This window comes from Myxine glutinosa, chromosome 7 (assembly GCF_964187855.1).
Source record: "Myxine glutinosa chromosome 7, kmMyxGlut1.1, whole genome shotgun sequence".
Classification (NCBI taxonomy): Eukaryota; Metazoa; Chordata; class Myxini; order Myxiniformes; family Myxinidae; genus Myxine; species Myxine glutinosa.
The window spans coordinates 130,727,544-130,737,286 of NC_136267.1; the positions used below are offsets into that span (position 1 = coordinate 130,727,544).

Sequence of the window (9,743 nt, forward strand, 5' to 3'; positions counted from 1 at the left end):
CCCCCCACAACTTAACTTCCCGGGTATGTCCATGTACCCCCCCACCCTAGGGGTTAGGAAAAACCATGTTAACAGAAAAAAAACTCATTCCCAAGGTACCTCCCATGCATATTTTGATGTTACCCCCCCTGTGTCAGTGATTCCCAAAAATTAGGGGTAGGCGAAATTGAAATGGCCATAACTTTTTACTTAGTCATCCTATGGTTGCATATGACCACTCAAAATGTTTGTCCTGGGACACTCTTTACAATGATGTGTTATATGCAAATGAGGTCACTAATGAGGTCACCAGAGGTCAGACTATGAGGGAATGAGTTTTTTTTTCTGTTAACATGGTTTTTCCTAACCCCTAGGGTGGGGGGTACATGGACATACCCGGGAAGTTAAGTTGTGGGGGGGGGGGGGGGTGCATGTAAACCCTACTCAGCCCACGGACTAAGGCTCTATTCCCATCATCTTTCGCAATTCATCATTTGGCTTCCTCTCTCTCAACGATACTCCACACATCCACCGAACCATTTGCATTCCCACCCTTTCCACCCTTCGTTGCTGCTCTACGTTCATTACCCATGTCTCGCTCCCATAAATCATAACACTTCTCACACATGCAGCATACACCTTTCCCTTCAGCTTCAACGACACTCCCCTCCTCGTCAGCACGCCACTCAGTTCCCGAAACTTCTTCCATGCACATCTCAATCTAACAACCGATGCCGAGTCTGATCCACCTTCTCCATTCAGCATGTCTCCGAGGTAACAAAATGTTTTCACACCTTCCAGCTTCACGCCGTCTCCAAGATCCAACTCAACATTTCCTCCATCTGCAGCTCTCTGTGCACACCTTACACTTGAATGTAGCTGCCACACTGGTTAATGACCCTCTCAAACCACTACATTTTTGATGAACCCACTCAGCGCACATTGTACATTGAATTGAGTTCACTCCGACACCCTTCCTGCACATAGCACATGGCCACTTCCCAGTTCTTTCCACCTCACCACATGCTTTACCACTTGCCATCACCTTTGTTTTTCCGATATTCACCTTCAGACCTTTCGTCTCCATACATTCCTTCCACTTGTTCATCTTCTCCTTCAGTCCATCCATACTTTCTGCAATCAACACCAGATCATCTGCATACAACAACTCCCACGGTAAACCCTCCTTTACGTTCCGAGCCAGCACCTCCATCACAGCTACAAATAGTAGTGTACTTAGTACCGACCCCTGATGCACTCCCACGTTCACCTCAAACTCACCACTGTTCCCGTCCTTCGTCCTTACAGCTGTGCGCGCTCTTTTGTACATTGCCATCAGTCCATCACTACTCTGATCAACCATTCCTCCACTCCTAACTTCCTCAATGCCCATGTCACTACTTCATCTGGAACCCTATCGAATGCTTTCTCCAGATCAGCAAACCCAAGAAACAACTTCCTCCTCTTCTCCATGTACTTCTCCTGCAACTGCCTCACAATAAAAAGCGCGTCTGTCGTTCCTCTTCCTGGCATAAATCCAAACTGCATTTCATCAATCTTCACTTTCTTCCTTATCCTCCTCTCCAACACCCTTTCCAATACCTTCATTCCATGCTCCAATGACTTTATCGCTCGATACGAGCCACAGTCCAGAACAATGGAGATCTTGAACTTGTTTGTTATCTTGAACAATGGCTGGTGTAATTTCTGAAGTGTTGAAAGAAAGTGGTTTCGGGTTATGTTGAGCACTTTTCATCTTCAATGTAAATGCAGTTGAGACAGGGAAATTATTTTATACAACTACGGTACTCCTATTCCTTCTTTAATGCCCTGAAGTCACAACCTTTTGTGGGGTCATCTGGGGAATGGATTTGGCCATGCTTTCTCGAAGCAGCTGGCCAGGCTTCACTTCGACTGAAGGTGGCAATAATTTGTAATTTGCCCTGGGTGCCATTCACAACTCAACTACTGTTTGCAAAAAACACCATTGGATCTTTAACATCCTCCAACAACCAGTGCTGGAAGATGGGTCTTCTGCCAAAATTATCTTCTCGTGGATGCCGCACACATTTATGCCTCGCCCTGCCTGCAAGCAAAACAGCAGTGTGAGAGTTTATAGCTGTGTCCGGGATTCAAACCCAGGCTAGACATCTTTGAGGCGAGGGCTTGTGTGTTTCGGCTATCCTGCCAAACCAAGGAGTTGCATTAATCATTGTAACACAATTATTTAAGCTGATCCAGATATTAACCACCAAAATTGTTATTCATTGGCAAAGCAGACTGGGTCATAAGCACTGTGCCCCCTCCTCCCCCCCCCCCCCCCTCCACGCATCCCCCTTCCCTACCTAGCATGTGCGTTTACATGAGTTCGCACAATTGCCAAGGCCTAGCCCGAAAGCATTCTCTTCCTCTTGTCTCCTGCGTGGCAGCATAATTGCTTGGTGTGATAGACCACTTTGTTGGCAGACAAGACAAGAAAATGAATGAGGTTGTTACACAAAAAAATTATGCTCTTCAAAAGTTTTCACATGAATGTAAGAAAAGTCTCCATTAAGTATCCACCACCCACTCTGGGACGCTAAATCATTGCCGATTGAGGAAAGCCAAGTACATGTTCTGAATAAGTTTAAAGGTTGTCAGCTTTTACAGTCATGGATATAAATGTCAGTGATACAAACAGAAACCAGGAAGTGCAGTGCTTTATGGTTTGCTAGTTTTGTATTGCTGGTACCGCAATGTGGAAAACCAGTTTACTCTCCTTTCTTTGAGCCCCATCTCTGCTCCCTCCCCCACCTCCCTTTATATTAATTGCCGATGACGTCTTTGTTTAAAATCTGGTTCTTTAACTTCCCCCAACTTGAGGTTTATTTTAATGTGTGGTTTCTTGAGGTTCCATATTTAATATAATATCAAGTTCCCCATGCCGGCACGGGATTCTAACCGGGGTAGGAATGAAGGCGGCAAAAATACAAATGGCGTCTTCTCTCTTTGAGGTGGAAAACTGGGAACAATTCGCATTCATTGCCACACCTGATGCAATTTAAATGTTCTAATGGCAATGATGTGCTCCATTTGAAGATGTTTGCTCGATGTGTTTAGCTTTTTGATGCCGAGGGTCCATAATAAAAACCTGTATTGGGGTTAAAGCCAGTGACCAATTGCAAATTCATAATAGGATGGACAGTGCAGGCTGTTCTTTTGTTCTAAAACAAGTCTCTTCCATAATTGGTTTTTTATTGTGACAATAATCTCACAAACTGTGTTTTTATTGCTGCGTTGATTGTTTCAGCCATTGATGTGAAAATGCTTTTTGTTTTTTTGAACAGATTTTTGTGCACTTGCTCCAGTAATCAAGAGTGCACTTTATTTATTTCACTACTTTGCTATCCTGTGCATGTGTCAAGAGTCCTGATTGAAAAATTTAGGTAGTTTTGGCCAAACCTTTCTTTAATTTTGACAGGTTTTTTTTCAATTGACTATAAATGGATGAGAGGGTGTGTGTGTGTGTCAGTGTGTGTGTCAGTGTGTGTGTCGGTGTGTGTGTCGGTGTGTGTGTCGGTGTGTGTGTCGGTGTGTGTGTCGGTGTGTGTGTCGGTGTGTGTGTCGGTGTGTGTGTCGGTGTGTGTGTCGGTGTGTGTGTGTCTGTGTGTGTGTCTGTGTCTGTCTGTGTCTGTGTCTGTCTGTGTCTATGTGTGTGTCTGTGTCTATGTGTGTGTCTGTGTCTATGTGTGTGTCTGTGTCTATGTGTGTGTCTGTGTCTATGTGTGTGTCTGTGTCTATGTGTGTGTCTGTGTCTATGTGTGTGTCTGTGTCTATGTGTGTGTCTGTGTCTATGTGTGTGTCTGTGTCTATGTGTGTGTCAGTGTGTCATTCTATTCAGAGTTCTACTGGAGCTTTCTGATGTGAAATGTGATGTATCTAAATGATCGTTATGATCTCCTGAGTTGATGAGGCTCATTAACTACAAAAATCTGGAAGAATTCCCATGTTTCTAAACACGCACCATGTTAAGGTGTATAGAGCAGTTTGATAGGTCATGGCATGGCATTCTAATTACAAAATAGAGAACAAAAACAATAACATTGTAACAAAGCATATGTTAATTAATACTATCAATATTAACAACAATAATAAATAGTATCATTTGGCAATAATAATAACGAACATATAATTCCCGCCCTGGCCAAAGCACATCTGGGCTTGGTGAAAGGCAAACGAATGCACAAGCAGTACAGTGTGCTACAAGCTCGTGAAGACCAATGGAAATTTGGTCCAATGGACCAACGGGCTGACTAGTTATTTTAAATTGATTGCTTACACTTCTTATAATTTTTGTCAGAAGTGTAAAATATGACAATGTTATGCAAACCGCCATGAGATGCAAAGTAAAGCTGACGGTTCCGGCATTAACCCTTTCTTGGTGCAAAAGTAAGGCTTGACCCTCTCCTGCTCCTTTGAAATGTCAATGCACAAAACATCAGCCTTGTATTTTGCTTCCCATAGCAGTTGGTACACTGATAAAAACTACTATTCGATTGAAACTCATGGAAACTCTAGCCTTGACAAATTCTGTATTCCTCCACAATTACATGAACACATTGAACTTAGGCTCATGAAGGAGCTTGTGCACATCTTACTAACAGGATAACAATTGGAGATGCGACTGTGTTTTTGCATTGATTACACTGGTCAACAGCCAAATTGGTTCTGACTTATTTTCAACTGTTTCTAACTAATTTGGTGCCCACCAATCCGAATCTGACCTTAAAATTTCGCTATCAAGTAACCTTGACGTAGTACATCATAAGTGTGGAGAAAATCTTTAGAGCATGCAAATTTCTTGATTAAATCTCAATAAGTCTATTTATTGTCACAAAAAATAATATGAACTTAAAGATTTTATTTACATCACATAAAAAAAATGTAAATCTCCAAAAATAATATGAACTTTATAAAATATCACAAAAAATAATATGAACTTAAAGTTTTTATTTACATCACATAAAAAATGTAAAACTCCAAAAATAATATGAACTTTATGTTTTTATTTACATCACATTAAAAGTGCTTCTGAATTTCTGAAGGAGCAATCACTTTCACACTGTGAAGTCGAACAGTAGTCGCCCATCATGTTTGGATTGAATCGGCCTTGATATCGAGTCTCCATGATGGCAATTTCCTGGTGAAACCTTTCTCCATGTTCATCACTGACATCGCCAAGATTTTGTGGAAAGAAGTCCAGATGAGAATGGAAGAAATGTATCTTGAGTGACATTCGAGCACCGAGCGCCTGGTAACTCTTCAACATCTTGTCCACAAGCTCTTCATAAGTTGGTGCTCGAAAATTTCCAAGGTAATTGTTAGCAAGAGCCACAAAGCTATCCCAAGCAACGCTTTCCAGCTCAGATAGTCTCGTTACAAAGTCCTGATTAGTGAGTACAAGGCGAATTTTAGGACAATTGAAAACACCCGCCTTTACTTTGGCCTCAGATACAATGCCTTGGAACGTCATTAGCAAGTAGTGGAAGCCAGCACCTTCTTGATCCATGGCCTTCACAAAGTTCTTCATCAAACCAAGTTTCAAATGAAGTGGTGGTAAGAATACCTTCTCAGGGTCAACAAGAGGTTTGTGAATTTCAAATGAAGTGGTAGTCATATGGTATACTGGTTCTCAAAAACTGTATGTGCTAGTGAAAATTGGATATCATAATCGAAATCTACAGGTTCATCTTGGTTAGAATCACCTCAAAATATACTAGAACCATAAAACGTTTACATTTTTGTTGACCAGTGTTATAGAGAAAGCAGAAAACTGGCAAATCAACACAGTACCATGTTTGAAATATGAACCTGGGAATCCCATAAACATGAGATACATGCTCAGATTAGGATTGCAAAACAGGTCAACTGTGTGTATCAATAACATGTACGTTCATGTCAACCCCATGAAAAATTATTTACGTTTGAAAATGGTACAATTAAGGTTACTAGAGAAGAACCCATCCTTACAAATAAGTTAATTCCAAAAGAATTGGTGTATTTTTGAGGACTTGTAATTACCCCATCCCAGAGGGAATGGCACTATACAATAGCATACACAATTTACATTGAGAGAATAATTGGGGTCAAAACCCTGAGGGACTTTGAATCATTTTACCCCCTAAACCCCACCCATGCTCACCCCAAGTTCAAGCACTAGTCTTTAACTCATTCTGCCTAGCACCGTGGTTCCCAACCTGGGGGCCATGGTGTATTTCTCGGGGAGGCATGGGTTAATTTGAACCATACTAAAAATTAAATATTGTTTTTGTTTTTTTTGATATTGTTTTGACTTTGAATTGTTTTTTTTTTCCCCTATTGCAGATTTGACGTTATAGCTTCTGGGAGTAAAAAAGAAAGTATCTTGACAAATATATAAAGCTTGGATTCACGTCCATTACCGTGTCTGGCCAAGAGAAACCACAATGTGTGCTGTGTCACAAGGTTTTGAGTACTGAATCCATGAGTCCATCTAAGTTGAAGTTGCACCTCGAGAAGAATCGTGCACAACATGCAAACATTGCAAAGCAGGATCCCAAATTTTTCAAGCGGCATGAAAGAACTTTAAAGCGACAGAAGTTGGATGAGGGAGGAGCTTCTGTCTCCCTTTGTACTGACGTCAGCGGTACACAATTCAGTGTCTGTACTGACGTCAGCGGTGTCTGTACTGACGGTGCTCCTGCCATGCTTGGTTCCAAATCCGGATTCCAAGCAAAAGTGAAGATGCTGGCACCACAAGCGAAAGGAACCCACTGTACGATTCATCGCTACTTCCTGGCTTGTAAGACTCTCCCTCTCTCATTGAAGAAAGTTCTTGAAGTTGTAATCAAGATTGTTAACTACATCAAGGCAGGGACTCTCAACACCCGAATGTTCAAGGAGCTGTGCAAAGACATGAATGCGGAACATGAAACGTTGCTGTACTATACTGCTGTATGCTGACTTTCGAAAGGGAATGTTCTGAACCGCATCTTTGAACTTCGTGCGGAAGTCAAACATTTCTTGAATCTTCAAGGGAAACATGACCTCCTGCAGCATTACGACGAATTGTGGAACAAACGACTTGCTTATCTTGCTGACATTTTCGAGCAGCAGAACCAGCTGAACCTCAAGCTCCAAGGAAGAGCGACTAATATTATTCTTTTCCACGATCATCTCAGAGGATTTTGTTGTCAAGCTCCAAAACTGGCGCAGGCAAGTGAACACAGGAAAAATTGCTATGTTTGAAAGAATGTCTGAATTGTAAGACAGCATGGGAAAAGAGCTTGATCCCGTACTGAAAAATGACATTCTTGAGCATCTGCAGTCACTGGAGCTAGAATTTCATAGGTATTTTCCTGATTTAGACGACAATGAGGCAAAAATTGTGAGGAATCCTTTTTCCGGCAACCTTTGCGTGGAGAGCATGCCGGAGGCAATGCAAGATGAATTCCTGGATCTCCGAAACGATTCATTTGCCAAAGACACATTTGAAGAGAAGAGCTTGATGGAGTTTTGGGTGGGAATGGGTCGCTACCCTAATATCAGCCAGATAGCTATCCGGGTGCTTCTGCCATTCTTGTCTACCTATCTCTGCAAAGCGGGGTTTTCCACGCTGTTGAATATCAAATCGAAACAGCGTAATCGGCTCCATGTGGAAGATGACCTCTGCTGTGCCCGGACTGTGACTCAACCACGGATACCCCAATTGGTAGCTAAAATGCAATTTCAGCCATCCCACTGAGTTTTCAATTCACTTTTACGGCGCATGCACCGCGTCCCTGGTTTTGATTACCTGAGTTGTTGTCGAATTGAGTTTCTTTTTGTGAGATTATAACACACTGCGTTGAATACAGACACAACAGAGGTTTTTAGTTTTCACATATTCTTGGAACCTTTTCATGCTGTTTTCTTGTGTGACAGTTCTATTTTATGCTGTCCATAGTGTTGCTACTGATAATATTAAAATCTCATATCAAACATGCGTCATTCGAGCGACGTTGCTTTGTTTGCTTCTTCCAAAAACGATGTAGTTGGGAGCCGGTAAGGAACAGAAAAAAAACTATGGAACTAAATGTTCATGTGGGCGACTTGGAATTCCTCATTTTCTGTGTAATAATTTACCAATTCTCATACAAACAAAATAGCCAATTAAAGGAAACAAGTACAAAAAGTTTTAATTAAAACAAAAGCCGCGTCGATGTTACACAATGCCTAGATGCAGCTGTGCCTATAACGTCGATGTTATAGGCACAGGACATTCCTATTGATTCGATTACTTGATGTTATTTTTGTGCAAAGTGAAAATATATCTCGGCAATTTCCCGTGTGTGGCGACGAATTTTTAATATATCTCGGCATTTTCCCGTCTGTTATTTCAAGCGGTGTATGACTGACCATGCCGCGATTTAAAAAAAAAAATCTCGGCAATTTCCCGTGTGTGGTGACACGTGAACGAAGCTATCTCCTCTCTCCACATTATTGTGACGACGTATAAATTAAATATTTCATCGTGACGATTGTCATCAAATGGACGAATTTTTAATATATCTCGGCATTTTCCCGTCTGTTATTTCAAGCGGTGTATGACTGACCATGCCGCGATTTAAAAAAAAAAATCTCGGCAATTTCCCGTGTGTGGTGACACGTGAACGAAGCTATCTCCTCTCTCCACATTATTGTGACGACGTATAAATTAAATATTTCATCGTGACGATTGTCATCAAATGGACGAATTTTTAATATATCTCGGCATTTTCCCGTCTGTTATTTCAGGCGGTGTATGACTGACCATGCCGCGATTTAAAAAATATATATCTCGGCAATTTCCCATATGTGGCAACACGTGAACGAAGCTATCTCCTCTCTCCACATTATTGTGACGACGTATAAATTAAATATTTCATCGTGACGATTATCATCAAATGGACGAATTTTTAATATATCTCGGCATTTTCCCGTCTGTTATTTCAGGCGGTGTATGACTGACCATGCCGCGATTTAAACAAAATATATATATCTCGGCATTTTCCCGTCTGTTATTTCAGGCGGTGTATGACTGACCATGTCGCGATTTAAAAAAAAAACAATATATCTCGGCATTTTCCCGTCTGTTATTTCAGGCGGTGTATGACTGACCATGTCGCGATTTAAAAAAAAAACAATATATCTCGGCATTTTCCCGTCTGTTATTTCGGGCGGTGTATGACTGACCATGCCGCGATTTAAAAAATATATATCTCAATGGACTTGAAGTTACAGGACTTTGAGAATTTATTTCGTTCTATAAAGGGCAACTTTAATCGGATTTTCTTCATTTTTTTTCAACCGAGTCTAAAACTATGTTAGCGACTGTGAAAAATGAAATGATATATCGAATTTGATTTGAAAGAAAACTGTGTGAGAGAGCAAAACACCACGGGCCTACAAAACAGGCCTCAAAGCTATGCGAGTTAATAAAATGGTGGATATTTGTTTATATGAAGCCTCTCCCACAATGGGTGGAGCTATGATTCCCAGAATGGGTGGAGCTTTGAGGTTTTGTCTTCTCTGCAAGAGCAACAAGAAGAAGAAGAAGAACAACAACAACAGCAGAGGGCACTCTATGAGCAGCGTCTGCGACGCGGCTAAAAACACCTCTCAGAATGCACTACAGAGCATCTAGAAATCAAAAAAATTCTGGGGGGCATGCCCCAGACTCCCCTAGCCTGCTTACATACGCTCCGCCGCTCGACCCTCACATTAGG

The 9,743-nt window shown here is 41.5% G+C and overlaps 1 protein-coding gene across 4 annotated transcripts in view; it reads left to right on the forward strand.

Annotated features, from left to right (window-relative positions):
* Positions 1–9,743, forward strand: part of PHF14 (PHD finger protein 14) — a 325,301-nt gene that overhangs the window by 186,811 nt on the left and 128,747 nt on the right. The gene's annotated exons all lie outside the window — the stretch shown is intronic.